The sequence below is a fragment of the Lithobates pipiens genome, unplaced genomic scaffold, assembly GCF_037356315.1.
Source record: "Lithobates pipiens isolate NorthernLeopardFrog02 unplaced genomic scaffold, aLitPip1_a1.2 Scaffold_16, whole genome shotgun sequence".
NCBI classification, from domain to species: Eukaryota; Metazoa; Chordata; class Amphibia; order Anura; family Ranidae; genus Lithobates; species Lithobates pipiens.
Genome location: NW_027507748.1, coordinates 560,023,091 through 560,050,155, shown reverse-complemented (window position 1 = coordinate 560,050,155; position 27,065 = coordinate 560,023,091). Strand labels below are relative to the sequence as shown.

The 27,065-nt window shown below is 43.0% G+C and overlaps 1 protein-coding gene across 1 annotated transcript in view; it reads right to left on the bottom strand.

Moving 5' to 3' along the window:
* Positions 1-26,631, bottom strand: part of LOC143983646 (inhibin beta C chain-like) — a 42,524-nt gene extending 15,893 nt beyond the window's left edge. The window contains exon 1 of the mRNA XM_077483590.1: positions 26,555-26,631. The gene's annotated coding sequence lies outside the window, so the exon portion shown is untranslated. The remainder of the gene's footprint in view (positions 1-26,554) is intronic.
* Positions 26,632-27,065: the final 434 nt, after the last annotated feature.

Sequence of the window (27,065 nt, the reverse complement as noted above, 5' to 3'; positions counted from 1 at the left end):
CTGCTGAATGGGCGAAAAATGTAGCATTTGGTGGCCGCATTGGCACCTCCTGTGAAAGTTTGATTGGAAAAATGAAGGCTCCAGGTGGAAAATTCTGGGCCAAACAGTGACTGAAGCCATTCATATTTAGTTACTTTTTGGATAATTTGATAGCTGCAGAAGCTGTCAGATTACAATAGACAGCAGGAGAGATTCCTCCATTCGCATTTGATGTTTATGGGGGAAGCTATCGATTTTTAGGCTGAACAAGAGAAATAATAACATGTATGGCTAACCTAAGAAAAGACCTAACACAAGTGCATCCAGAAGTGATCACCACAGGTAATCACTGGCTGTGCAGAGAGTAGCGAATAGCTGAAGTTGCCAGCAACCTGTTATTATAGTGAATGGGGCCAGCAGCTGCACTTACTTGCACAGGAGATTCCTGCCTCTACAATTCAGACTGACTTAACTCACTGGTGTGAATGTAGCCTTAAAGAGCTATCTATTAGACATGTGCTCACTGAAATATTTTGTTTTAGGACTTTCATTTTCGTCCAAAAAATAAAAAATTTCCGTTACTCCCAAAAATTAGTTTTTATTTATTTTGTTTCATTAAAAAATGCATTCATCCGAAAATCCAAAATAATTAAGGTCAAATCTGTCATTGAAGGCTTATGGTGTCTGTCAAATGTTCTAAGAAGATTTGACAGAGCAGGCAAAACTGTACGACGCTGCAATCGTACATTTCCGGTCAAATGTTCCGCCTACAAGCTATAGTAAAATTCTAATGTTGTATGACACTAGTAATAGTTATATTTATTAATTATTATTACTAGTCAACCAACATTACCAACATGGGCGGAGCATTTGACCATAAATGTCCACTCGCAGCTGCTGCTTCGTTGAATCTTCATGTCGAATCTTTTCTCTATATGTCGAATAATCTTGGACTACTAGAGTTAGGTTAGGCACATTCAGCCTTTTTTGCTATTGTCTCTATAATGTTGAATCTTTTCTCTCTATGTAGAATAATCTTGGACTAACAGGTTCGATGGACACAGATCGCTATTGTCAGCGTCATGTCAAATCCCCTATCTATATGGAACTGTTGTCACAACGAAAACAAAAATAAAGCATTTGTTTATGTTGGATCTTTCGTTTCTTTGATTCTGCACGTTTGTTATCGTTTGTTAAAATGATAACGAAAATACCCAAAATTCGGACAAAAACGAATGCACATGTCTACTAGCTATTAATCAGTTGTTGCAGACACATATTAGCCCCTAAAAGCATTTATGAGTGTGCAGATCTGTAAACAGAGGTAGGGTACATAAGAAAATGTATCCCAGCATTTCAATTCAAAGACCTCAAGCATAGTTTGTTACAGTTGATGTAAACCTGTAGGCAGGTTAAAATCTATTGATCTTAGGGAGCTAACAGCTGCCCCAGGCTGGGGGAAAGGTTTAAGTGTTGTAAGCTTATTTCTCTATCTTTTTGGTCCTAGCCTGCCCACTTGTACTATAAAAAGATGGAAGGCTGAGATCTGAGCCCATCTTGTTGGTTCTGTTCCTGCTCAGGGCTCAAAGTACTGGGACTACTGCACCTTGCAGTCAGATAGAGGCACTAGGATTATCAGAAGACATCCGAGCCATGGAGAATTCCAGGATGGACCAGTGGCGGCCCGCCCATAGGGGGCGCCCGGGCGCTGCCCCCCCCCCCCCACCTCCAGGCAGTCACAAAAAAAAATAAAAAATTGAAAAAAAAAATTTTTTTTTTTTCAAATGGCCCTTTAACCACTTTCAGACCGGACCATTTTGCTGGTAAATGACCAGAGGTCTTTTTACACTTTGGCACTGCGCTGCTTTAACTGGTAATTGCGCGGTCATGCAATGTTGTACCCAAACGAAATTTGCGTCCTTTTCTTCCCACAAATAGAGCTTTCTTTTAAAGGTATTTGACTGACTCTGCGATTTTTATTTTTTGTGATATAAACGTAAAAAGACCGCAAATTTTGAAAAAAAATGATATTTTCTACTTTTTGTTATTAGAAAAATCCAATAAACTCAATTTTAGTCATACATTTAGGCCAAAATGTATTCAGCCACATGTCTTTGGTAAAAAAAAAGTCAATAACTGTATATTTATTGGTTTGCGCAAAAGTTGTCACATCTACAAACTAAGGTACGTTTTCTGGAATTTACGCAGCTTTTAGTTTACGACTGCCTATCTCATTTCTTGAGGTGCTAAAATGGCAGGGCAGTACAAAACCCTCCCAAATGACCCCATTTTGGAAAGTAGACCCCCTAAGGAAATTGATAAGTGGCATGTTGAGCCCATTGAATATTTTATTTTTTTGCCACAAGCGATTGAATAATGACAAAAAATTTTTTTTTTTTTTTTTTTTTACACAAAGTTGTCATTAAATGATATATTGCTCACACACGCTATGGGCATATGTGAAATGACACCCCAAAATAAATTCTGCTGCTTCTCCTAAGTACGGGGATACCACATATGTGGTACTTTTTGGGAGCCTAGCCGCGTACGGGGCCCCGAAAACCAAGCACCGCCTTCAGGCTTTCTAAGGGCGTAATTTTTTGATTTCACTTCTCACTACCTATTACAGTTTTGAAGGCCATAAAATGCCAAGATGGCACTAAACCCCCACAAATGACCCCATTTTAGAAAGTAGACACCCCAAGCTATTTGCTGAGAGGCATGTTGAGTCCATGGAATATTTTATATTTTGCCACAAGTTGCGGGAAAAATACAAACTTTTTTTTTTTTTTTTTTTTTTACACAAAGTTGTCACTAAATGATATATTTCTCACACATGCTATGGGCATATGTGAAATGACACCCCAAAATAAATTCTGCTGCTTCTCCTGAGTACGGGGATACCACATATGTGGGACTTTTTGGAGCCTAGCCGCGTACGGGGCCCCGAAAACCAAGCACCGCCATCAGGCTTTCTAAGGGCGTAATTTTTTGATTTCACTTCTCACTACCTATTACAGTTTTGAAGGCCATAAAATGCCAAGATGGCACAAAACCCCCACAAATGACCCCATTTTAGAAAGTAGACACCCCAAGCTATTTGCTGAGAGGCATGTTGAGTCCATGAAATATTTTATATTTTGCCACAAGTTGCGGGAAAATTACAAACTTTTTTTTTTTTTTTTACACAAAGTTGTCACTAAATGATATATTGCTCACACATGCTATGGGCATATGTGAAATGACACCCCAAAATAAATTCTGCTGCTTCTCCTGAGTACGGGGATACCACATATGTGGGACTTTTTGGGAGCCTAGCCGCGTACGGGGCCCCGAAAACCAAGCACCGCCATCAGGCTTTCTAATGGCGTAATTTTTTGATTTCACTTCTCACTACCTATTACAGTTTTGAAGGCCATAAAATGCCAAGATGGCACAAAACCCCCACAAATGACCCCATTTTAGAAAGTAGACACCCCAAGCTATTTGCTGAGAGGCATGTTGAGTCCATGAAATATTTTATATTTTGCCACAAGTTGCGGGAAAATTACAAACTTTTTTTTTTTTTTTTACACAAAGTTGTCACTAAATGATATATTGCTCACACATGCTATGGGCATATGTGAAATGACACCCCAAAATAAATTCTGCTGCTTCTCCTGAGTACGGGGATACCACATATGTGGTACTTTTTGGGAGCCTAGCCGCGTACGGGGCCCCGAAAACCAAGCACCGCCATCAGGCTTTTTAAGGGCGTAATTTTTTGATTTCACTTCTCACTACCTATTACAGTTTTGAAGGCCATAAAATGCCAAGATGGCACTAAACCCCCACAAATGACCCCATTTTAGAAAGTAGACACCCCAAGCTATTTGCTGAGAGGCATGTTGAGTCCATGGAATATTTTATATTTTGCCACAAGTTGCGGGAAAATTACAAACTTTTTTTTTTTTTTTTTTACACAAAGTTGTCACTAAATGATATATTGCTCACGCATGCCATGGGCATATGTGAAATGACACCCCAAAATAAATTCTGCTGCTTCTCCTGAGTATGGGGATACCACATATGTGGGACTTTTTGGGAGCCTAGCCGCGTACGGGGCCCCGAGAACCAAGCACCGCCTTCAGGCTTTCTAAGGGCGTTACAGTTTTGAAGGCCATAAAATGCCAAGATGGCACAAACCCCCCCCAAATGACCCCATTTTGGAAAGTAGACACCCCTAAATTTACGGGTACACTAGTGAGACTAGGTAATAAATGGCGGGTGCCCTGAAACTATAAAAAAATAACTAACCAACCAGCATCACTTGTAACAGTTATATGGTGATCACTGGTGAAAGGGTTAACTAGGGGGCAATCAGGGGGCTTTATGCGGTAGTATATGGGGGTCCCTGGCGCTATAAAAAGCTGCGGCGAACCTAAATACCTACCTGCCTAACTAGCGTCACCTGTGACACTAATACAGCGATCAGAAAAACGATCGCTTATTAGGCTGGGTTCACACTGGAGCGATGCGGGAATGCCATGAATCTGCGGCGGGTTCCCGCATCGCATGCCTCCCGGCGGCAGTTCACACTGCCCTATGCGAACTGCTGGGAGTGTCAGTGAAATGTTAATGACACCCCCAGATCAGTTCGCATATCGCAGTGCGATCTGCAAACTCGGATCGCATGGTGTGAACACCCATGTGATCCGATTCTGCTGCGGACCAAAAAAAGGGTCCCGTGCGAGTTTGCGGCGGGTGCGGCAGGTGCAACGCGAATTCAGCCATACTATCTGTATGGCTGAACTCGAATCGCACAGAGATCGGATGTGATTTGCACTGCAGTGCGGTGCGAATCACATCCGTTCTCATAAACCGCTGCAATGTGAACCCAGCCTTAGTGACACTGGCGACGGGGGGTGATCACGGGGTTAAACCTTTATTGGGGGGGTTAGGGGGGTACCTTAGAACTAAAGGGGGCTAACCCTAACTGCCCTAACAGTTATTACAGTCACAAATGACACCCGCCGTGTGATCAGGGGGTTAAACCTTTATTAGGTAATAAATGGCGGGTGCCCTGAAACTATAAAAAAATAACTAACCAACCAGCGTCACCTGTAACAGTTATATGGTGATCACTGGTGAAAGGGTTAACTAGGGGGCAATCAGGGGGCTTTATGCGGTAGTATATGGGGGTCCCTGGCGCTATAAAAAGCTGCGGCGAACCTAAATACCTACCTGCCTAACTAGCGTCACCTGTGACACTAATACAGCGATCAGAAAAATGATCGCTTATTAGGCTGGGTTCACACTGGAGTGATGCGGGAACGCCACGAATCCGCGGCGGGTTCCCGCATCGCATGCCTCCCGGCGGCAGTTCACACTGCCCTATGCGAACTGCTAGGAGTGTCAGTGAAATGTTAATGACACCCCCAGATCAGTTCGCATATCGCAGTGCGATCTGCAAACTCGGATCGCATGGTGTGAACACCCATGCGATCCGATTCTGCTGCGGACCAAAAAAAGGGTCCCGTGCGAATTTGCGGCGGGTGCGGCGAATGGCTGAACTCGAATCGCAGAGATCGGATGTGATTTGCACTGCAGTGCGGTGCGAATCACATCCGTTCTCATAAACCGCTGCAATGTGAACCCAGCCTTAGTGACACTGGCGACGGGGGGTGATCACGGGGTTAAACCTTTATTGGGGGGGTTAGGGGGGTACATTAGAACTAAAGGGGGCTAACCCTAACTGCCCTAACAGTTATTACAGTCACAAATGACACCAATGCAAAAAAATAAAAAATAAATGCATTGGTGTCACTGTGACTGGGGGGGCAGGGGTAATTGGGGGGGTGATCGGGGGGTAAAGGGGGGGTGTGAGTGTGCCTGGCATGTTCTACTGTGTAGTGTAGTGCTTGTGCAACTCACCGATGCTCTCTCCTCGGTGCCGGAACGAAAAATACCGACACGGAGGAGAGATTACATCACTTCCTCTCCTGTGTTTACATTACAGGAGAGGAAGTGATGCAATGCTTCACTCCCATTCGTCAGGAGCGATCGCGAGGGGGTGGCCATGAATGAATGGCCGCCTCCTCATCACCGATCGCTCCTGCACGGATACCGACCGCCGCAGGCACCGGGCGGGGGCCCGATCGGGCCCCCGACCCGGGGGAAGGCCCAATCGGGCCCCCGACCCGCGGGAAGGCAGGGACGTACATGTACGCCCATATGCCTGCCCGTGCCATGCTGTCGACGTACATCGTCGTGCGGCGGTCGGGAAGTGGTTAAAAAAAAAATAGAAAAAAAGTCCTTAAGTGCACTGTGTACGAGCGCCGGACACAGTGCAGCGCCGGACACAGTGCACTATGTGAAGCGCCACGTCAACGCAATCACAAGATTGCAGACACATCGCTTAATTTGCGGGGTTTTAACCCGCCTTGTGGCGCAATGAAAAGTGCGGATCTGCATCCGCCCGGCGCCCATAGGTTTACTATACTATGTGCTTTGAGTGACAGACAAGTTAGTCTGTCACTTCCGGTTTTCCCTGTGTCAGACCAGTGTGCCGAGCGGAGGAGCGGAGGAGTGAACTCCTGCACTTGCCGCTATGAAACTCAACAACAAGGTAGATGCTGGAAATCCGCAGGAGGGGGGCAGAGCTCAATGATTCCACTGACAGCCAAACGAGACACAGCAACACCAGTGGAGATATTAGAATCACTGACGATCAACACAAGGCTGGTCTCCTTATTTCTACAGAATGGATGGATGGGGAGGCTTCACACAGGCTGTGTGTTTAACAAGTGCTGATTGTCAGTGCTTCTATTATCTCCACTGGTGTTGCTGTGTCTCGGTTTGGCAGTGTCAGTGGAGGCTCTTGTTAAACACACAGCCCATATGAAGCCTCCCCCCACCCACCCATCCCTCTGTCTCTGATTCATCCCACCCACCATCTCTCTGTCCCTGATTCATCCCACCCACCAGCTCTCTGTCCCTGATTCATCCCACCCACCAGCTCTCTGTCCCTGATCCCTGATCCATCCCACCCACCCACCATCTCTCTGTCCCTGATCCATCCCACCATCCTTCTGTCCCTGATCCATCCCACCCACCACCTCTCTGTCCCTGATCCACCCCACCATCCTTCTGTCCCTGATCCATCCCACCTACCATCTCTCTGTCCCTGGTCCATCCCACCCACCATCTCTCTGTCCCTGATCCATCCCACCAACCATATCTCTGTCCCTGATCCATCCCACCCATCATCTCTCTGTCCCTGATCCACCCCACCATCCTTCTGTCCCTGATCCATCCCACCTACCATCTCTCTGTCCCTGGTCCATCCCACCCACCATCTCTCTGTCCCTGATCCATCCCACCAACCATATCTCTGTCCCTGATCCATCCCACCCACCATCTCTCTGTCCCTGATCCATCCCACCATCCTTCTGTCCCTGATCCATCCCACCATCCTTCTGTCCCTGATCCATCCCACCTACCATCTCTCTGTCCCTGGTCCACCCCACCCACCATCTCTCTGTCCCTGATCCATCCCACCAACCATATCTCTGTCCCTGATCCATCCCACCCAACATCTTCCTGTCGCTGATCCATCCCACCATCCTTCTGTCCCTGATCCATCCCACCCATCCATCCCTCTGTCCCCGATCCATCCCACCCATCCATCCCTCTGTCCCTGATCCATCCCACCCACCCATCCCTCTGTCCCTGATCCATCCCACCATCCCTCTGTCCCTGATCCAGCCCACCCACCCATCCCTCTGTCCCTGATCCATCCCACCATCCTTCTGTCCCTGATCCATCCACCCATCCCTCTGTCCCTGATCCATCCCACTCACCCATACCTCTTTCCATGATCCATCCCACCCACCATCCCCCTGTCCCTGATCCATCCCACCATCCCTCTGTCCCTGATCCAGCCCACCCACCCATCCCTCTGTCCCTGATCCATCCCACCATCCTTCTGTCCCTGATCCATCCACCCATCCCTCTGTCCCTGATCCATCCCACCCACCCATACCTCTGTCCATGATCCATCCCACCCACCATCCCCCTGTCCCTGATCCATCCCACCATCCCTCTGTCCCTGATCCAGCCCACTCACCCATCCCTCTGTCCCTGATCCATCCCACCATCCTTCTGTCCCTGATCCATCTACCCATCCCCCTGTCCCTGATCCATCCCACCACCCCTCTGTCCCTGATCCATCCCTCTGTCCCTGATCCCATCCCACCCACCACTCATCCAACTCCCCACCCCACCTCCATCCCTCTGTCTCTGATCATCACCATCCCTCTGATCCCACCACCAAAGGCAAACATGTAAGATATTGCATTATTGCAGATACTAAATGTGATGACTGTATTTGTTTTATTTTATTAGGCTTTCTTGTACTTCATTGTGTGCGGTGACCTCTGCCTATTGCTGTTTTCCGAGCACCTTTTTTGTGTTTGCTGTTTTTTTTTCTCTGGTGAACAAGGAGTGTGGCTGGGCTGTCAGACATATTGATGTGTCATTAGAACCTGGTGTATAATGTAGAGCCTGGTATATGATATACAGAGCCCTGTCTATAATGTAGAGCCTGGTATATGAAGTATAGAGCCCTGTGTATAATGTAGAGCCTGGTATATGATATACAGAGCTCGGTGTATAATGTAAAGCCTGCTATATGATGTACAGAGCCCTGTCTATAATGTAGAGCCTGGTATATGAAGTATAGAGCCCTGTGTATAATGTACAGCCTTGTATATGATGTACTACAGGGGACGGAGTTGGTGGATTCTATAATGGGTGGGGCTTATGAGAAGTGGGATGGGTCAAAAGGGTGGGCGTGGTCTAGCGCCCCCTCATCTTAAAACTTCACCAGCCGCCACTGGGATGGACTATCACCTCATGCAGGCCCTTCATGTCTGGTATAACTTTTAAGGGAAATACCAGGCATGAAAAAATGACATGAGCAATTTTAATTTCCAAATCCATATCAGACCCTTATCCATGCATGCAGCCTGGCAGGCTAGAAAAGAGGGGGAAGAGCATGCGCTCCCCCTTCCTAAACAATATAATTGTATTTATGTATTTTCATTTTTGTTTTAGTTAGGTTTATATGCAAGGAGCCAGCAGGAGGAGCTCTAGGTTCCTTTTCACATTTACCAAGTTAATCTCAACTGCTTTCCTGAAAAAAGTTATCCCCCTGCTATGTTTTTTAGGCACCAGAAGATGACCGTAATAAACGGTATTACACATGCAAAGCTAGGAAACAATATTTAAAATTCTGTGGATTTTGTTCAAATTTAACCATTAGGGTGAAATGTATTTGGAGTCAATGGAAAAGTCAAAATTTAGGAGTTTTGGTGTTTGACAAGGTTCTTATTCATTCAAGTAATGGTATATTTAGTAATAGTTACATTCAAATGGACTTGTTCAGTAATCATATTTAACATTACTGAATATGTGCCTTTTGCTGGTTTTAAAGAGTGCAATGGGCTTTAAAGGACATATTTACTTCTAGTTATTTGTGCACTGTGGGTTTCAGTTTTATTTTCCTTTTCGTTTTTTCCATTGTCTGAAAAATAATGAGGCTAATAAGGTCCCGGATAGGTTCTTTGAAATTGCCCCCACCCCACTCAGTGGACGTGACATGTGACTCCAGAATACCTGTTCTTATGTCAAAATATTTGCCCTTCATAAGCATCATGGAGAACCAGAGGCATTACGGAGGTTGCAGGAACTGAGAGACCTATTTTCGTGTTTGCTAGACCCTAAAGTTAGCAGACAATTTTGTTATCTTTCTCATACCTATTATGAGCATGGCAATAAGTGTGACAGGATACTCGTCAGGGCCATCTGGAAATGCAGGGCTCAGACATATATACACAAACTTCAATCTCCTTCTGGAGTGGCTGTCTCTCATTCCTCTAAAATTACCTCGCTGTTCCGTGATTGTTATGCGGAGCTTTACGCCAGAGACACAAGCCGCTAGATTGTCCGGTATTCAGGAATACCTGATTACCTCTAGCCTCCCACCCCTGTCTGAGGAACAACAGACAACTCTGGAGTCCCCCAGCGTACCCTCCAAAATCAAAGCGACGGTGAAGTCCCTTCCCAATGGGAAGAATTCCAGCCCAGATGGGTAAACTAAGACTTATAAAATCACTTTCCTTCCCTTATTACTCGGCCCTATGTGTAATTATTTTAATGCAATAGCTAAGGGGCACAAGATACCCAATGAAGCATTGTTAGCTCACATCATGGTACTCCTGAAGAAAGGTAAGGATTCCATTTTAGCGCAGAATTACTACCCATAATAATAATAATAATCTCCCTTTTGAACATAGATGTAAAAATTCTGGCAAAGATCTTGGCAAATCGCATTAAACACCTAATACCTGACATTGTACACACTGACCAAATGGGATTAATTGAAGGTCATGAAGCATGGGACAATTCCCTCTGGGCTATTTACCTTATTCATTGGGCTTGCACCCACCCAGAGCCGATGCCTTACCTTATTTTATCTATAGATGCAGAAAAGGTTTTCACCGCATGGACTGGTCTTTTTTGTGGGTGGTCCTGGAAACCCTGGGGTTGAGTCTACATAGGCTGACCTGGATTATGGCTTTCTATTCAGCACCCAGCACCCAGGTCAAGCTGAACGGCCTTTTCTCTTCCAGGTTCCTGATTCAAGAGACAAGGGTGCCCTCTTTTGCCCTCTTATTTTAACTTATCCTAGAACCATTGCTGCAATCGATCCAGGCTAATCCAGATATAAGGGGTTGACGGTATATGGAGCATACATTGTCAGCTTATGCTGATGATGTGTTATTCCACCTCATGGAGCCCCTGGTCTTGTTGCCGAACCTAATGAAGGAACTCCAAAGGTTTGGGGGCACTCTCTAACTTTAAGATTAACTACTCTAAATTGTGCTCACTCCATCACTGGCGAGCAGTTTATAGGCAACGTTCCCCTTCATTTGGGCTAAGTCCTCCATAAAATACTTGGGCTTTTAGCGCACCGATCGCTTTGAAACCCTATGCACCAGTAATTATCCCATATTGTTGGCTGTGGTTACGCAAAATTTTCTACACTGGTCTAAAACTGCCTTTACTTGGCTAGGGCAGGCGAACATTATAAAGATGAATGTCCTCCCACGAGTGCTTTTCTATTTACAGATGGTAAATAGGTAAATCAATCAGCACAAAAAATGATTAATAAACAACTAACACAGCTAGTACAAAAAGATCATCACATAATCCAAGTAACAAATTGCAAAAACAAGGTGCAGTGCATGAAACATTAAATTCCAAGAACAATTCATTAAAAGCTCAATAAAAAAGTCCAAAACAGAAAAAAGGAGAGGACCAAGGGTTCCAGCAAACACCAAGAGACTTCCACATGGCAGGCACAGATCAGGAAACAATGGTGACAGATCCTCCACCTCCAGAGCACTCACTTCGCACACCTCTATTAATAGACCACAGGTGGTCAAATGCACAGGTCCCAAGAATGGGGTATGTCATCCAAAAAAGAGCCAGGAACACCACTCAATTTCCAGAGGACATGAATAGGGGGAAACAAGAAAGGATCTAAGTTTTCACTGTTTGGCTAATAAAAATTTATTGTATAAAAGGGTTACTTACAAACATCCTCATTAGGAACGCATTACAGGATACAATCCAACAGTGTGTGAGATTCAGGTCGGCAGAGGGTGACGTCAGCGCATGGCTCCTCCCCTGTACATGTTACATTCAGAGAACTTCGTCAGGGGGTGGACAAGTTCTTTGAACGTAAAATGTATGGGGGAGGAATACCTCATTCTTGGGACCTGTGCATTTGGTCATCTGTTAGCTCAGAGGTCTATAAATAGAGGTGATCGAAGCAAGTGCTCTGGAGGTGGAGGGTCTGTGACCATTGTTTCCTGATCTGTGCCTGCCACGTGGAAATCTCTTGGTGTTTGCTGGGACCCTTAGTCCTCTCCTTTTTTCTGTTTTGGACCTTTTTATTGAACTTTTAATGAATTGGTCTTATAATTTAATATTTTTCATGATTCCCCCGGGGGAGCAGATTGCTATCTTTGGAAAATGGGCTGAAATTCCTGGAGAACGGTAGGCTTCCTTCATTGCAGGCCTTTCAGGGCCAACCATGGTAGTTTCCCGATGGACTTTTATTGACATAAACAACTCCATCATTGTTTTGCTACACAGGGACGCTACAATGCTACACTAACACCATTCAAACTCCTTTCATTGCTGATGAACCTATTCCCCATATGGTCTCTGAATTATACCAGCTACTAGGTTCGGCTACCTCTGGTACTAAGCTTATTTACATTAGCTAATGGGAAAGGGACTTGGGGTTGTAATTGCAAAATACACTAGGAGTATCTCAAGTTAAAATTCCGTCACACCAAAGTAATTTCCAAAATAATACACATTGATTTATAAATTACGAGTCATAAGAAAACAAAGTAAAAAATATCTTATACAAAAAGCAGTGACAAATTTTATATTATAGTTAATTAAACCCGGTCATCACAAGGTAAGTAGTTAATGGTATGAAGGGTTAAATTAGAACCCAACAGATATATGTTGGTGTTTACAGAAAGGGTTTGAAGCTGAGAGCTTCATTTAAGCCAGGATGTTTAGTAGCCGACAGATTGTGGATCCAGTGAGTTTCTCACTGTAACAACATCCTATCAACATCACCTCCCTTCTCATGTTGTGGTATATAATAAAGAACAAAAAAATGCATCTTAGACAAATCAAATCAGTGATATAAACCCATGTGTTGACTTATGAGGGTCTCCATTTTTTTCTTGGAGACCAAGGACACATGGTCACGAATTAGATGGAAAAAGGATCTTTTTGTTTTGCCCATGTAGAAAGCCCCACAATAACATAGTATAATATTTACTATTCCTATGGATTGACAGTTAGCCAGGAATTGGGGTTCGTATGGCTGTCCATTTGGCAGAGAAATCTGTGCCTTTAGAATAAAGCCACAGATGTTGCATCTGCAGCTATTGTCGACTGCGGCTGCACAGATGAAGGGACCCTGTCCCCACTCTTGTGGGTCACCAGAGAGAGAGTGAGACTTCCAACGAGGTGGATGCATCTGGTGGGGACATTGTACTAATGTTGCCCCATGGGAAATTGAAGATCGCTTTCTGCCTTATCTCCTAGTGAATGAATAAGGTTATGTTGAGGCTTGTGTTGGGACAATTTTTGTCTTGCTTGTTTTAGGGAGTAGGATTGGCCTTTTCACAGCAGGGTTTTGTGTGGCGTTCAAGCTTGATTCAAGTAAAGCTGGCCATACACCTATAGATTATCTGTAGATTTTCTATGGTTAGATGGAAAAAGTGCAACAGATTTCTCCATGTTTGCTAAACTGTGTGGATGGAGGAATCTCCCACTTTTTCCATCTTACCATAGAAAATCTGCAGATAATCTATAGGTGTATGGCCAGCTTAAGAGGGGAATCAGTATGACTACAAAGTTACTATTATGAATGATAATTGGGGTGTATTTACATTGTTTTTCCAAACCCACTTTCTATAGATATGCATTGAACTCTGTTGGGACCAATATTAGCGTGGTGGCCTTCCCCTTCTCCTCCTTATGATTGACCCCTTTGCTCCTATTTTTCCTCTTGGTACCATGTTTGGAATGTTTGGAATGTGACATAATTCACCAGGGAACTACAAGTGACAAACATACTCAAGCCCAATTAAGATAATTAACACTGTTGTTTTTTCTCATAGGGATTACCAATATGGGTATATACAATATGCAAATGTGGTTACATTTATGTATTATAGGCACAGAGTCTATGTCCCTCCTATGTTCATGAATACCTCAGGGGTTTGGTCCTCCATCTTTGGAGTGTATATAAGTTGTTGGTTGACTTAAAGAGGAACTGCAGTCTGCTCACATAATTTGCAATAAAAACATCTTTGCCATTCTGAAGCTTCCCCCCAACCACTTTACATATTATTTTATATATACTGTGTTTCTGTACTTGCCAAATATGCTGCAGAAATCTCCCTCCACTGAGTCTGGCTGCAGTCATTTTCACTGCTGTTACCTCCTGACACAGACACAAAGAGGCACACCTCCAGCTCTGCAGCTCTCATTGGCTCTCTTATGACTCATCCCTCCTTCCTTCCTGGAAAACTCTCAGGATGAGTGAGAGAGAGGCTAGGCTTTTTACCAGACAAGAAACAGCAAGTGGGCCGTATAAGGAATTTACTGGCAGAAAAAAATGTTTTAATATCCAAAGTTAAAACAACAAGGCTGCACTGGTGGGCACTGATCAAGTGGCACTGATGGGCTGCACTGGTGAACACTGATAAGATGGTACAGATGGCCACTGATAGGCTGCACTGATAAGCTGCACTGTTGGGCACTGATGAGGTGGCACTGAAGGACACTGATTGACACTGATAGGCTGCACTGTTGGACACTGATAGGCTGCAATGGTGGGCACCGATGAAGTAGCACTGATGGGCTGCATTGGTGGGCACTGATGGACACTGATAGGCTGCACTGGTGGGCACTGATGAGGTGGCACTGGTGGGCACTGATGAGGTGGCACGAATGGACATTGATGGTCACTGATAGGCTGCACTGATGGGTATTAATGGGCTGCGCTGGTAGGCACTGATGAGGTGGCACGTATGGACAATGATAGGCTGCATTAAGTTGTGGTGGGCGCTGGCATGAAGGGTCACCTTTCTGAAATGAGTTTGCCACCTCCCTGAAATAAGTTTTTGCAGGTTGGGATGTCTGTGAAGCTGCTGCACTGTTGCTCAGAACCCGCATAGCAATTTGTGTGATTTTAAACTTGATATGTCATAAAAATGTGATGTTTTATTCAATTTTACATATGGTGTAAAGTCGTTGTTTTGGCACTTTTAAAGTCCCGTTTTGCTCTAATTCTTTATTCTACTCTATAGACACCCCTACAAAAAATAAATACATAAATCAACACCCTTTAAATAAAAAAAATGTTGATTTTTTTTTTCAAGAAAATTTCACATAGCACTATTGAGCAAAACAGAGAGTTACAATTATGGTGAGATTTCACCTATGACATAATCCATAATTTTATCATTATTGCAAAAGCCACTTTATTCTATACATGTGCAGAGTGAAATATTTAGTTTTGGAATTTCGTTTTCGTCCGAAAAATAAATTTATTTAGTTACTCCCGAAATTCGTTTTTATTCATTTAGTTTTTCGTTCAAAAATTGCATTCCTCCGAAAATCCACATGAATTACGGTCGAATTTGTCTTTGAAGGCTTATGGTGTCTGTCGATTTGTATAAAGAAGATTAGACAGAGCTAGTATATAGCATACTTTGTGTGAACTTTAGAACCCTATAAAGTCTATGGGACTCCAACGTTCAAAATCTAAAGTACTAATTTTAAAGGCTAATATGCAAGTTACTGTCCTAAAAAGTGTTTGGGGACCTGGGTCCTGCCCCAGGGGACATGTATCAATGCAAAAAAATTTTTTTAAAACTACCGTTTTTTGGGGAGCAGTGATTTTAATAATGATTAAAGTGAAACAATAAAAGTGTAATATTCCTTTAAATTTCATACCTGGGGGGTGTCTATAGTATGCCTGTGAAGGGGCGCATGTTTCCCGTGCTTAGAACTGTCCCTGCACAAAGTGTCATTTCTGCAGGAAAAAAAGTCCTTTAAAATCACTCGCAGCTAAAATGAATTGTCGGCTCCGTAATACAGAGAACACTCATTGAAAGTCATTGATAAAAAAAGAAAAAAAAAAGCGTGGGGTTCCCCCAAATTCAATTACCTGGCCCTTCAGGTCTGGTATAGATATTAAGGGGAACCCTGCGTAAAATAAAATAAAAATTGGCGTGGGGTTCCCCCTAAATATCCATACCAGACCCTTCAGGTCTGGTATGGATATTAAGGGGAACCCCGCTTCAAATTTAAAAAAAATTGATGTGGGGGTCCCCCTAAAAATCCATACCAGACCCTTTATCCGAGCACGCAACCTGACAGGCCTCAGGAAAAGAGGGGGGCGAGAGAGCGCCCCCCCTGAACCGTACCAGGCCACATGCCCTCAACATTGGGAGGATGCTTTGGGGTCCCCCCCAAAGCACCATGTCCCCATGTTGATGAGGACAAGGGCCTCATCCCCACAACCCTGGCCGGTGGTTGTGGGGGTCTGCGAGTGGGGGGCTTATCAGAATCTGGAAGCCCCCTTTAACAAGGGGACCCCCAGATCCCGGGCCCCCCCCTGTTTGAAATGGTAAGAGGGTATAAAAGTACCCCTACCATTTCACAAAGAAAGTGTAAAAAATAGTTAACCACTTAAGCCCCGGATCAATTGTCAGCCTAAGGACCAGAGGTCTTTTTACAATTTCGCACTGCACTGCTTTAACTGGTAATTGCGCAGTCATGCAATGTTGTACCCAAATAAAATTTGCATCCTTTTCTTCCCACAAATAGAGCTTTCTTTTGATGGTATTTGATTGCCTCCTTTTACGATATAAATGGAAAAAGACTGAAAATTTTGAAAAAAAATATATTTTCTACTTTTTGTTATAAGAAAAATCAAATAAACTCAGTTTTAGTCATACATTTAGGCCAAAATGTATTCAGCCTCATGTCTTTAGTAAAAAAAATGTCAATACGCGTATATTTATTGGTTTGCGCAAAAGTTATAGCGCCTCCAAACTAGAGTACATTTTCTAGAATTTACACAGCTTTTAATTTATGACTGCCTATCTCATTTCTTGAGGTGCTAAAATGGCAGGGCAGTACAAAACCCCCCCAAATGACCCCATTTTGGAAAGTAGACACCCCAAGGAAATTGCTGAGAGGCATGTTGAGCCTATTGAAAAACATTTTTTTGTCCAAGTGATTGAAGTGATTGAATAATAATGACAAAAAAATAAAAATGTTTACAAAAAGTTGTCACTAAATTATATATTGTTCACACATGCCATAGTTATATGTGAAATTGCACCCCAAAATATATTCTGCTGCTTTTCCTGAGTACGAAGATACCACATATGTGGGACTTTTTGGGAGCCTAGCCACGTACGGCACCCCGAAAACCAATCACCGCCTTCAGGATTTCTAAGGGTGCAAATTTTTGATTTCACTCCTCACTACCTATCACAGTTTCGAAGGCCATAAAATGTCAAAATAGCACAACCCCCCGCAAATGACCCCATTCTGGAAATTAGACACCCCAAGCTATTTGCTGAGAGGCATGTTCAGTCCATAGAATATTTTATATTTTGCCACAAGTTGCGGTACTATTACAAACTTTTTTTTTTCTTGCACAAAGTTGTCACTAAATGATATATTGCTCACACATACTATGGGCATATGTGAAATTACAGAAGAAAAGTGGGGGAAAACACTGCGCTATGACTAAATGAAACAGAAAGAGCAGCTGCCAACACTTAAAACAAACAAAGTTCAACAATCAAAAAGTAAAAAATAGTGTAGCGCTTCTGTAATAGTGAATGTGATCAACATGCACACAAAAAAATTCTATATAAAGTAAGTGGTCACATGAGGAAATCCATATTATATGAAACAAAGTCCAATTAGAATAGGTATGCACTTCCGTGATGTGGCTGGTGCAGAGATGGTTAGACCGTTTCAAGGAAGATAGAGGTCTTGCTAAACAGATATGCCCATGTAAAACAGCTTGTCTGTAGACATTAGAAGGTAGATAAATACTCTTACCAACTGTGTTGGACTCACACGGTCATATGACAGTTGAGTCTGTAAGGCTTGGGGTCCTGACCTAGGACCAGAGGGTGGATCGATGAGGGTCCGTCAAACTGGTGAGGAAACTCCAACAAACTGTATACCAAGCGATGTGTCTCACGGATGGAACATCAGGATGATTTCTTATCCAGCTCAAACGTGGCACGATCAACACAGGTACACCGGTCACCCCAAAATGGGGTGAGAGATGTTATGGGTTTTAGGCCAAAAAAGAAAAAGGAAAAAAAGAGCTCCACATGGTGCGGGTCAGACGGTATTAGACGGCAAATTTATTTAAAAGTCAAAAAATGTATAAAAAATTTTTATGACTTAGTGATCACAAAGAAATTGAATAAAAATGAAAATAAAAGCAATGTAGGGTGCCAACAGCTAGCCCGACGCGTTTCGACATAAATGTCTTCGACAGGGGCATGTTGGAGCCCACCACATTGCTAACAAATTTATGGAGTGTCTGAGACAGTTCTGCCTACAAAAGGGGGCGGAGACTTTAGTCTGGGACAACCCCTTACAGATGAAGTAAACAATCATGTCAGACCGAGAGAGACATACTTAAACATAGTGTGCAGATTCATATATCAATCTGTCATTCATATGCGACAATACCCTCTCATACAGATACTCAAGTTAGATTTAACAACAGCAAAAGGTAAATAAAAAATAGCAATAACAATAAACATATCTCATGCATTGGTCCCGTCTGTGCCTCCCTAAACGTATATATCCAGAGGAGACCAGTGCAAAAATGTTGCACATGCGATGTTAAATCAAGCACATAAACGTAGCTGTCAAGCATGTAATGTTACCACCACAAATGCTGGGTTGCAAATCAGTCACCTGGAAAGGTTTACTCACAGTTATATTGTATCGAGGTAGGTCTATATGTGTCAGGGTGGCAATGTCTGATGGTAGTCTATCATTATGTAAGTTTAAATGGATCTTAGTAATTTGCTGGCGATGTGCAGCCGTGAATTGTATATATGTTACCATGGTAACTATTAGTACGTGCAATCTACCTTGAGGGAATTCCGGTCACATGGCGGAATTATGTCGAGACGTATGGCACGTACGTGACGCCTCAACCAATCACTGGTCTGCACATTGCATCACCGTGAGAGGAGGTGTTAGAGGAGACGTACATCCCTCAAACCACGAGGCCAAAGCGTGCACGTCTAAGCGTCACGTAGTGTATCCCCTACATAAAGCCATGGAGGAGGGGCATGCAGGCTTCGCGCCACACTGCCGCGTCATGCACGCCTCCCACCACGAGGCGTGACGCGCGGCATCCCCCACCATTCAAGGCGGCCGGAACCCGCGGCGCATTCAATGGAAAAAGAAAGCGGACACAGTAGGAGCGGGTATTTTTAATCTTAGTACAACAATATTGTCAGAGAGTGAGAAACGCATTTTAGACAAGGGCCTTAAATTTGTCCCACCGAAAAAACTCAATAAATTTAATACATTTATTGATGTGCAGAAATTCATCCGTAAGCTTCATATTCAGAGACATTTTTTGTCTTCACCTAGCAGAACTAACATTGTTCCCGATCCCACACCAGTTAGACATTCTGGATTGAGTAATCCCTCTTTGTTCAACCCAGGCATTTTACCCCCATCTATTAATGTTTTCAAAAACCTCGTTCTAGATGATTTGGACAAGTTGCCTACTAAAAGGGTACACCAAAACCCAGCTATAGCACAGGGCCTCAAATCCCTGTGTGAAAGAAAAAATCTTATCATCCGCCCTGCAGATAAGGGGGGTGGTCTAGTGGTATTAGATAAAACACGTTATGTTGATGAAATGAACAGATTGTTGAGTGATGTTACCACTTACAGCCCCTTATCTGGGGACCCTACCTCCAAATACAAAAAAGAACTTACACAGATTATAGATGAGGGTTTCTCTTTGAATATTTTAAATAAAAAGGAGAGAGAATTCATGATTCCACTAGCACCACGTATCCCGACAATATACCAACTTCCCAAAATACACAAGGACCCAGTGAATCCACCAGGCCGCCCAATTGTTAGTGGTATAGATTCCATTACCTCGAGAATAGGGAAATATATAGATTCTTATCTCCAGCCCTTAGTAAGAAGCGTACCATCCTATTTACAGGATACAGGCGACACTATCCGACTATTAGAAAATATACAGTACCATGACGATCTCATCCTAGTCACGGCCGACGTGTCTGCTCTGTACACCTGCATCCCACAGCACTTTCTTATGCAATTATTAGAGTTCGCTACTTCCCACAATTATTTCTGGTTTCAGGGCATCTTTTATACCCAGATCAAAGGGGTTGCCATGGGGGCAAAATATGCACCCAGTTTGGCCAATTTGTTTATGGCCCAATGGGAGGAGGATGTCGTCTATGCCCTGGACAGGCCTGAACTGGTACTGTGGGCAAGATATATAGACGACATCCTCCTCCTGTGGAGAGGCAGCCGGCCGTCTCTAGATGCCTTCATGGCAACCCTTAATAATAACGATCGCGGTATCCATTTGACCTTCGAAGCCAGTACCACTAACATACATTTTTTGGACTTGGAAATCACAGTAGTGCAGAAACGCCTAGTCTTGAGAACTTTTTTCAAACCAACGGACAGGAACGGATATATTCCTGTTGACAGCTGCCATCACCATCATTGGCTTAAATCCGTCCCACGCGGCCAATTTCTCAGACTGAGGCGTAACTGCACTAATGTTAGTGATTTCATTTCCCAATCCTACACCATTCGTAAGAGGTTTATAGACAAGGGTTATGACCCATGCGCTCTGGATGCAGATATCCAAACAGCCTTACAGACCGACAGGTCTTCCCTTGTTCAAAAGAAACCCAAAATAAAAACAAATGACAAATTCAAATGGTCTTTTTTCACCACTTTCTCTACACAACATAACGAGATAAAGAAAATTATCAACAGGCACTGGAAGGTATTATGCAGTGACAAAATTCTAGGAGGAACAATCCCTGAGAAAGCTGGAATTATCTATAGGGGAGCTCGATCGATACAAAGTGATATCTCCCCCAATGTAATAGACATCCCTAAATCTATCCAATTCTTCCCACAGAGCAAAGGATATTTTCCCTGTAGAAAATGCAATGTCTGCATACACAATATGTTGGGTAAGGGGAGGAGTGACTCTATTATATCCACAGCCACCTTACGTAGGTACTCCATGAAACACTTCACCACTTGCACCACCAGATATATAGTTTATCTGATCACATGCCCTTGCAACAAACAATATGTCGGTCGCACTATTCGCAATTTTTCAATCAGAGTCAATGAACACCTCAGTAAAATTAAAAAAGGCTGTGATAAACATATGGTCCCGAGACACTACCTCGAAAAACATAATAGAGACCCTACAGGCACACGTTTCCAGATCATAGACAAAGTTGTTCCAAGCTGGAGGGGAGACTCCTGCCTACGGAGGGTGTCGCGCCTCGAGACGTTTTGGATCTACGAATTGAGGTGCTACTCCCCCCACGGCATGAATACAGATTGGGACATCAACAGCTTTATTAATCAGGCCTAATTTATTTTGTTATAGGTTATTAATACTACACCTTCACCATCTTATTTCTTCCCTTTTTTATATTTTTTCCATTTTTTTCTATTCCTATTATTGATTCACTGATTTTGCCAATATCCAACTATGTGACAACCATCGTTCTTTTGAACATGCCTTGCACATCTTTGTTGTTTTTTTGAGTCTACATGGGACTCATTTACACTTAAATCTATAGCTTAATTTAAAGCTCTCTCCACACGTTTTTGAATTTCTGCCCAACGTTACACTACTGTTACGCGTGCCCATGTGCAACATTGCATTTTCCCCTGAGCCTAATGTGACTTGTATTGCTCTGGGAAATATACAAACAAATATACCGGTAATTCTTCTATTTGGCCACTATGTACAGTTTGCGTCTTTGTTGTGCATGCCTCATTCTGGGCCAATTTAACTTTGCCCACTTTGAGGCTTACAGTGGTGTGAAAAAGTGTTTGCGTAGAAGGAACTGGCGTAGAAGGAACACTGCATTTCATAAAAAGAACATTATACCAACAGTAAAATATGGTGGTGGTAGTGTGATGGTCTGGGGCTGTTTTGCTGCTTCAGGACCTGGAAGACTTGCCGTGATAAAAGGAACTATGAATTCTGCTGTCTACCAAGAGATCCTGAAGGAGAATGTCCGACCATCTGTTCGTGTACTCAAGCTGAAACGAACTTGGGTTCTGCAGCAGGACAATGATCCTAAACACACCAGCAAGTCCACCACCGAATGGCTGAAGAAAAACAAAATGAAGACTTTGGAGTGGCCTAGCCAAAGTCCTGACCTGAATCCTATTGAGATGTTGTGGTATGACCCTAAAAAGGCCGTTCATGCTCGAAAACCCTCTAATGTAACTGAATTAGGACAATTCTGCAAAGATGAGTGGGCCAAAATTCCTCCAGGATGCTGTAAAAGCCTCATTGCACGTTATCGCAAACGCTTGGTTGCAGTTGTTGCTGCTAAGGGTGGCCCAACCAGTTATTAGGTTTAGGGGGCAATCACTTTTTCACACAGGGCCATGATGGTTTGGATTTTTTTTCACCTTTAATAATAAACACCTTCATTTACAAATTGCATTTTGTGTTTACTTGTGTTGTCTATGACTATTGACTATTGTTTAAATTGGTTTGATGTTCCGAAACACTTAAGTGTGACAAACATGCAAAGGAACAGGAAATGAGGAAGGGGGCAAACACTTTTTCACACCACTGTATGTGCCCTTGGCGTCCATATCTCACAAGGCTTGTCCTTTTTGTAGGTCTAGAACTAGATTTTACACAATTGGATCACCTTTTTTCATTTATTCTTCACTTTTTATTTTGATATAACTCACTTAATATTAATTTTTAATATGCCAGTCCCAGTGCAGAATCTGGGACTTTCTTTCTTGCTTTTTTGTGGCATCCCTCTCTCCATGACGACGGTTCCCATATATTGGGGACGGGTTGCCATGGTTTAGACTTGGCCGGGTGCGTGTTCTGACGTGACGTGGTCGCGTCACACGCTCTGTTTGTCCTGGGTGGAGTGATGATGCTATGCATCACGACGCACGACGCGACGTGATTGCGTCGCGGGTTCCGGCCGCCTTGAATGGTGGGGGATGCCGCGCGTCACGCCTCGTGGTGGGAGGCGTGCATGACGCGGCAGTGTGGCGCGAAGCCTGCATGCCCCTCCTCCATGGCTTTATGTAGGGGATACACTACGTGACGCTTAGACGTGCACGCTTTGGCCTCGTGGTTTGAGGGATGTACGTCTCCTCTAACACCTCCTCTCACGGTGATGCAATGTGCAGACCAGTGATTGGTTGAGGCGTCACGTACGTGCCATACGTCTCGACATAATTCCGCCATGTGACCGGAATTCCCTCAAGGTAGATTGCACGTACTAATAGTTACCATGGTAACATATATACAATTCACGGCTGCACATCGCCAGCAAGTTACTAAGATCCATTTAAACTTACATAATGATAGACTACCATCAGACATTGCCATCCTGACACATATAGACCTACCTCGATACAATATAACTGTGAGTAAACCTTTCCAGGTGACTGATTTGCAACCCAGCATTTGTGGTGGTAACATTACATGCTTGACAGCTACGTTTATGTGCTTGATTTAACATCGCATGTGCAACATTTTTGCACTGGTCTCCTCTGGATATATACGTTTAGGGAGGCACAGACGGGACCAATGCATGAGATATGTTTATTGTTATTGCTATTTTTTATTTACCTTTTGCTGTTGTTAAATCTAACTTGAGTATCTGTATGAGAGGGTATTGTCGCATATGGATGACAGATTGATATATGAATCTGCACATTATGTTTAAGTATGTCTCTCTCGGTCTGACATGATTGTTTACTTCATCTGTAAGGGGTTGTCCCAGACTAAAGTCTCCGCCCCCTTTTGTAGGCAGAACTGTCTCAGACACTCCATAAATTTGTTAGCAATGTGGTGGGCTCCAACATGCCCCTGTCGAAGACATTTATGTCGAAACGCGTCGGGCTAGCTGTTGGCACCCTACATTGCTTTTATTTTCATTTTTATTCAATTTCTTTGTGATCACTAAGTCATAAAAAATTTTTATACATTTTTTGACTTTTAAATAAATTTGCCGTCTAATACCGTCTGACCCGCACCATGTGGAGCTCTTTTTTTCCTTTTTCTTTTTTGGCCTAAAACCCATGACATCTCTCACCCCATTTTGGGGTGACCGGGGTACCTGTGCTGATCGTGCCACGTTTGAGCTGGATAAGAAATCATCCTGATGTTCCATCCGTGAGACACATCGCTTGGTATACAGTTTGTTGGAGTTTCCTCACCAGTTTGACGGACCCTCATCGATCCACCCTCTGGTCCTAGGTCAGGACCCCAAGCCTTACAGACTCAACCTTCATATGACCGTGTGAGTCCAACACAGTTGGTAAGAGTATTTATCTACCTTCTAATGTCTACAGACAAGCTGTTTTACATGGGCATATCTGTTTAGCAAGACCTCTATCTTCCTTGAAACGGTCTAACCATCTCTGCACCAGTCACATCACGGAAGTGCATACCTATTCTAATTGGACTTTGTTTCATATAATATGGATTTCCTCATGTGACCACTTACTTTATATAGAATTTTTTTGTGTGCGTGTTGATCACATTCACTATTACAGAAGCGCTACACTATTTTTTACTTTTTGATATGTGAAATTACACCACAAAATACATTCTGCTACTTCTCCTGAGTATGGGGATACCACATGTGGGGTTTTTTTTGGGAGCCTAGCCGCGTACGGGACCCCGAAAACCAAGCACTGCCTTCAGGATTTCTAAGGGCATTCATTTTTTATTTTGCTGAGCCTGAATCTGACAGATGTTGAGGGCATGTGGCCTGGTACAGTTCAGGAGGGGGGGGGGAGTTTTGGTCACCCCTCTTTTCCCGCGGCCTGCCAGGTTGCGTGCTCGGATAAAGGGTCTGGTATGGTTATTTAGGGGAACCCCACGTCAATTTTTTTTATTTGAGGCAGGGTTCCCCTTAATATCCATACCAGACCTGAAGGGCCTGGTAATTGAAGTTGGGGGAACCCCACGCTTTTTTTTGTTTTTTGTTTTTTTTTATCAATGACTTTCAATGAGTGTTCTCTGTATTACGGGAGCCGACAATTCATTATAGCCATGAGTGATTTTAAAGGACTTTTTTTCCTGCAGAAATGACACTTTGTGCAGGGACAGTTCTAAGCACAAAACATGCGCCCCTTCACAGGCATACTATAGACACCCCCCAGGTACAAAATTTAAAAGAATATTACACTTTATTGTTTCATTTTAATCATTATTAAAATCACTGCTCCCGAAAAAATTGCCTTTTTAAAACTTTTTTTGAATTGATGCATGTCCCCTGGGGCAAACAGACACTTTTTAGGACAGTCATTTGCATATTAGCCTTTAAAATTAGCACTTTAGAATGTTTTCTCTCTGTCAAATCTTTTCTCTCTATGTCGAATCTTTTCTCTCTGTCGAATACTTTCTCTATATAATCTTGGACTAATAGAGGTAAGGTTAGGCACATTCGACCACAGGTTCAATAGACACAGATTGTTATTGTCAGAGTCACGTCGAATCTCCTATTCTATATCGAACTGTTGTAACAACGAAAACGAAAATAAAGCATTTATTTATGTTGGATCTTTCGTTTTTTGATTTCTGCACTTTCGTTATCGTTTGTCAAAACGAAAACGAAAATACCTGAAATTCGGACGAAAATGCATTCGGACGAAAACGAATGCACAAGTATACTTTATTCGCCCCTACTAAGGAAGCTGTAATATAACAACGCAAATCACCAAGCCTAATTATAATTTGTGCTATTTTCTTATTCATTTTTCCTTCATTGTTCCATATATGTAATAAATTGAAACATACAGTAAACAACCAGGTTTAAAGGTTTTGTCAAATGAAAAGTGATATTTTAGTTATAGGTGGATCCTGGTGGGCTAAATCAGTCCCAATCCCAATCAGTGTTTCTTAAATATATTTGCTGTTTTTTTTAGAATGTTCACAAAAGATATTTCAACATCAAGATTTTCTAGCACTGTTTTCTGGCATTCTTCTATGTTATTATCCACCTGCGTATTGAGCGTTCATGTTCACCTTTGTTTTTCCAGCTCCTCCTCCTACAGTCTCCCTAGTATACAATAATCAACAAGTGGAAATCCTTCATAATAGCTACAGTAGGTATACAGACCCAGGAACTCCAGCACACATATCTCATCATGAGAGTCCCAAAGGTTATAAGACGGAGGGAACCTACTAGCATGAACTAAAAAATACATTTCATTTTTTGGTCAATGACTCTTAAAACAAATCTAAATTCCAGTTACAAAAAAAAGACCATAAGATATTTATTTCAGTCAAAAAATGATTTTTCATGAGATTTGTATTAAATTTCTAAAGCACATCAATAGATTAATCCAAAAGCACTGTCAGTCGTCAGTCTAGGACAAGATCGCAATGTTGGCAGTGCAATTGGCATGTCCCTATAAAAAGACAAGATCTGATATCTTCCTGTCTGAACAAACAAGAGATTTTGTTTTCTTTGGAATGAATAGCACTTATAAGATATATGGTGGCGGAGAGCTGCTTAACTGAGAATAAAATTCTGTCCATTTAATCCTTGTATAAAAAAGTGATATATTATTAAATCAAATCCTACACAAAATAAAGCTGGTAAGAAATATTCACCACTCTGTTTTAGATCTGCTGCAGAGGTCCTCCTCTTCTCCTCTCCCTTTCAGACAGCGGTGTTCTTTCAAACTGGCAGGCATCAGAATCCAAAAGTGCAAAGTTTCTCTTATCTTTCTTTTTTTTCATCAAATAAAACCAAAAATAAATAAAAGCTGTAGAACAAATGTACACACTTCTATGAGCACAGTTAACCCTTTTCATACTTTCAACTGTTCCGTTGCCTTCTGTCTATTGTTTGTCAGTGTGACAGTTGTACTGTATTTAACCACTTCCCGACCAGCCAACGTAGTTTTACTGAGGCAAAATGACACGGGTAGGCGAAGGGACATTATGTTACAGCGGACGCAACGTTTGGATTAGTTTCAGAACCGATCAGTCTCCAGGCCCAGGCCAATGATTTCTGGCCTTGACCTGCTGATCGGTGTGTGAGTGTAACTCTTTTCCGTTTCAGACAGAGGAGAGAGGACATCCAAACGTGAGTTGCACCAACACTACACTGACACAGTAC